Source organism: Electrophorus electricus, chromosome 14 (assembly GCF_013358815.1).
Source record: "Electrophorus electricus isolate fEleEle1 chromosome 14, fEleEle1.pri, whole genome shotgun sequence".
In the NCBI taxonomy this organism is placed as follows: Eukaryota; Metazoa; Chordata; class Actinopteri; order Gymnotiformes; family Gymnotidae; genus Electrophorus; species Electrophorus electricus.
In genome coordinates, this window is record NC_049548.1 from 17,531,199 (window position 1) to 17,536,198 (window position 5,000).

The 5,000-nt window shown below is 46.9% G+C and overlaps 1 protein-coding gene across 2 annotated transcripts in view; it reads right to left on the bottom strand.

Annotated features, from left to right (window-relative positions):
- Nucleotides 1-5,000, bottom strand: part of grid1b (glutamate receptor, ionotropic, delta 1b) — a 217,425-nt gene that overhangs the window by 72,311 nt on the left and 140,114 nt on the right. The gene's annotated exons all lie outside the window — the stretch shown is intronic.

The window sequence follows — 5,000 nt, forward strand, 5'->3', positions numbered from 1 at the left end:
AAAACCAAAGGTTTCTAAGCAAACAACTATCCTGTAAATATATTGCATTCATTTGATAACATTGTGACAGGGTGTGAACAATGGTCCAGTGCTGTTTATAATTCTGACAAGGGATAAGATAAGTCTACATGGATACTGATGTGTTGTGACGTGCATGTCTGGGGCTTTGTGCTCCCCTGAGAGCTCTGACATGCCTCCTCCGAGCAAACGGTCCAAATAGTCAGTGCTACCTACAGAACGTCATGGAACGCTCACGCTGTTATCTTCCGCGTGAAGAGGACCTGCACGACGTTCCCGCGGGACACGCAGTGCGGACCGGGACTCAACCCACGGGCGCATCTAGAGCTTGGTCTAGAAGGTCTGGTGCTCGGAACAGCGCCGATCCGTAACCCCTCTTCTTGCCGGGCGCCGCGAGTCCGCATGATGCAATGGCAGGCAAGTTTCAATTTGCTACAGCCTACGGCTGCGGGTCGGGTAAGGTGGGAGGAGCCGATTCTAGACGACAATTAAGCGCAAAGAAGACATCCGCCATTGGGCAGAAGGCAAAGAGGACTTAACAGTACCGACTTAATCACGTGAGAAACTCAGCTAAAGAAAAGACACGAGCTAGTATAGAGCCCGTTTAAGGGCTGTTCCTTCCGAAGGGCCACCCAAGGCGGGTAAGATGGCCGAACCCGTTATCGGTGATTCGGTGAGATTCTGTTATCGGTGAGAACACATGTTCTCTTGAGCCACCTTTTGTCTGGACTCGTTCCAATCCTCATCATCCCACGCCCAGCCTCTAAATTGAGTCAATTAATCTCAAAATGTTTTTCTATTGACTTGTGGATGAGACCAATCAACCCTAACCATGTACTAAGTGTTTCACACAAATTATTAGTTTACATTGAACCCTGCTGAAGCACTAGAATGGTAATTGGTAATTACAAATCTCACGCCGGGTAAAAGCGCGGCGAATTGCCCGGGATACTTTAAACAACAAGAGCAGCAAAACAAGAAAGGAAAAAGGGAAAAAACAAACAAAACTCCAAAACAAATCGTTTCTTTGGACACCCTTCTCTTGTGGCACTGAAATGTGACCGATTGTGCAATGGAAGACCAGAAAGTTATTGTAAACTTTGGAATGGCTCCCAGCGCACTGAAGGCAATTGACGAGGATCAGAGAGAAGCCATCAACAGGTGGCTCTGTGTGTGTGTGTGTGTGTGTGTGTGTGTGTGTGTGTGTGTGCGTGCATGTGAGCGCACGCGCTACAACTTCGAGCACACATGCTGCTTTCGAGCAAAAAAGCCCCGGCGAACAAATTTGGCAGAGAGCACGCTCCTTCCTGAATTACACGGAGCACATTAAAGATTCATTCCGACAACAGCTCGCAAAGAAAATTATGTAGGATGAGGTGTCAAACTTTTCACCCTTCTGCTCATTTAGTCAGCATACACACATTTGCAAATGTCTTGAGTATCTATCTGCTGTATCTTGTCTTTCCGTAACCCCACCCCACACCACCTGCATGCGTTTTTTCTCTTTAGGAATTTAGCAGGAACCAGGCCACTAAGTGTCATAGCATCCATCTTCTCCTGAGCCACCTGGGATCTGAAGCTGCTTTAAAAACTGCATTTTGTGTTTACTTGTGTTATATTTGTCTAATATTTAAATTTGTTTGATGATCTGAAACATTTAAGTATGACAAACATGCAAAAATAAGATCTCAGGGAGGGGGCAAACACTTTTTCACACCACTGTAAATAAATACATAATGCATACATAAAGTTTGAAAAGCTTTTTATACTTCTGTGCCAGGCAGATTTCAGCTACGAAATAGATGCCAAATCTATAGACACTGCCTTGTAAGGTTGAAACTATCTGAGGAGAAGCCGTTAATATTAAAGGATGCGGTGATTAAAGGCCTCAGGAGCTACGGCGGGCATAAACACGGACAGTCATGTTGATCTCCAGCCATGGTCTCCCCGAGAAGACGATGGGGAAACATTCACAGGACCCTTCTGAAATGCCGACGAGATCTTTAGAACCGACAGATGAGGTGAGGGTTTGTCTCCGGAGGTTGTTCAGACGGGCCCAGGCACCTGCACACAGGTGACACAACCCCTGCGTCGCCTTCCATGATTTTCACTGACGCTTCTCTTGCTCTTCGGCCGTTCAAAGGAAAATCCGAACTTGGTTGTGCTGGTTGAGGCCTTATCCTTCTATACGCTGTATGGTATAAGCACTTGGGTATGTAGTCCTGTGAAGGAGAAACGTGTACAAGTGTGTGTGTGTGTGTGTGTGTGTGTGTGTGTGCACGTGAAAGCAAGCAGTCATCCTCTAAACTAAGGATAACAGCAAAACGTGGGATATCAGACAACCCCTAAACACATTTAAAACCTGTCAGAACTACCAAGCTCCTTGGCAACATAAGTACATAAATACTTCCAAGCAGTCCAAAGGCTTTCTAAAGGCATGTCTTACAATACAATGTTTATCTTTATCTTTACAATGCACACAATACTCGATATGTACACTATATATATATAATACATGTGTGGGTAAGTGTCACAGAAACAAAGGAAGACACGTCATTGGGAAAGCGCATCAACGAGGGAGACAGTGAGAAAGTGGAGAGAGATATAAAAACGGAACAAAAGAGACAGAGACACGCACACACACAGAGAAGACGAGTGAAGGGACCCTCAGCGGGGTGTCCAAGCGTGCACAAGGTGATCTTCGGGTCCCTGTCGGCTCCCTGTCAGGCCTGGCCTCGGCCTCTCCACCGGCTTAACTCCGACAGGAGGTGAAAGTGGGCGCCTCCAGGTGGGACTCCCAGATGTGGCACAGATTACACCTACCGCCCGAGGCTGCTGCCTTCATCAAAGGCATCGATGGCAAAAAAAAAAAAATAGAGGCGTTCTGCAGGCCACGGGTGGCGGGGGTTGGTGGTGAGATGCAGGCTGAGGGTGGAGCCGGGGTCAGGCTGCGACAGTTTATATAATGGAGTATTGGAAGAGCAAAAAAATAAATCAGTGCCCGAGAAGTCTTAAGGGCGGGACCAATGAGATTACCTAAAACCGCTCTCGAAGGAGATGGCTTAGCGGGACGGCTGCGCGGCTCATTCAGTGGGGCTTTTGGCGCGGCGTTAAGAGTGCGCGTGATGCCTCGCGAGGAGACGGGACCGTAGCCGGTGACGCTGCGTCCCCCCACGTTTACCGGAGAGTCGCTCTCTTCCCAATCCCGATGGAAAAACAGTCTTTTACTGAAGCAAGCAAGCAGCATACAACTACGTGCTTGTGGAATGATAGGTGTTGCGTGGACAGCCATTACAGCATGATCTCACAAAAAGCATAGAGGAACTACAAACAGCGAGGCAACGTTTAGGGGAAGGACCTTAACCAGGCAACTGTCAGTGGTATCTAAAGGCTTGTCTGCAAATGGTGATGTATAGATCCCATAATAACGGTGCTAAAAAATATAAATATCAGTAAAAGCAAACGCTGCACAGCTGCTCGGTTGTTCATTCGGGACACAGGTAGTTGTTTTCCAAGCAATGCCTAACACCATCCGTTTTTTTTCTATCATCATGTTTCCTTTTCCTTGGTAAGAATAAAAAAAAATAAGAGCAATTCTCTCATGTCAGATCTGACATGATCATCACTTGCTTGTATGTGTAACAGATGAACTTATTAGACAGTGGAAACGTTTGCCCTGGACTTTCACAGGCAGGAGAGAAACAAAGCTCCGCCCACCTCCAGCCGCAGGGATACAGAGCTCCGCCCACCTCCAGCCGCAGGGATACAGAGCTCCGCCCACCTCCAGCCGCAGGGCTCACCATTCCGAACATTTCATTGGTGCGTGATGTGACAACCAGCAAGGAAGTCGGGGAGAGGTCATTGCATTTTGCATAAGCACACAGCTTTTAGCCACATCCAAGATAAGCTCGCTAGAACCAAACCCTCTGGCAACATTTTCAGGTGACACAACATTACCCACAAAGCTCAGCTGTAGACAGTATTCTTCCCTGACGCTCGTCAGTCATTCGTTTGTAACAAATGACAGGTGTATAAGATGTCGGAAAATTCAGGCTAAGCTGCATCGGGACTTTCTGCTGACAGAACGGAAAGGAATCCATGGTGACCAAGCAGATTAAATGTGTCGGCCGCTTCTTTCACCTTAAAGACCGAAGAATGCCCCGACTGATCCCAGGTGGAGCAGGAAACCACAGAACACGAGGTAATCGTGATGAAGAGGCAAGATCAAACACCAAACATGGTCAGTCCCTGTTCTGGGATCAGTATAAGCAGAGTGCTCCTGCCTCCTTTACTTTGCCATGCTTGATGAATCTTGCTGCGTATATGCTATGCACCAGCTTCTCTCACTTTTCTCAAAGCTGTTCCCAGGCCTGTGACAGTAGCAGCCTGCGTCTACTAGAGTAACCAGTGCTGATTTCCATAAGACGGCACTGAATTTATTCCAGATGCAACTAATAAATTACATAGCCACTGGCCAGCCCATTACAGCTCACTTTAATGATCTATATCCTTTTATACGGGTTTGTTTATGTAAATTCTAATTTGATTGAAAATGGGAACGCCTGATAGGATCATGCATCACATGAAAAGAAGCACTGCAATTGAACGGTAAGTGATTACTAATTTTCTTCAAAACGCTGCATTAAGGTATGAGGTACAATGTCCTCCCCCCTCATTTCTCCACCGCCTGCTAATTAGCAAACATCCTAATCGCATCAGTTCACTTCCTTGATGGTGATGATGCCCCTTTCTGAGATGAGGAAGGAGAGGCGTATGGAAGAACACTGACAAATGTACTTCCCTTTTTCCATCTTCATCCTGTGCAGTAAAAACAAAACAAAACAAAACAAAACACCAACAGAAACACCCAGAAGCCCCAAACAGCCGTCGACGACGTCTCGTCAGCGATGGTTGGAAGCATCTGCAGCAGTCGCAGACGTGCGGATGTCCTAAAATTATCCCGTCCAAAAATACAGCCACCC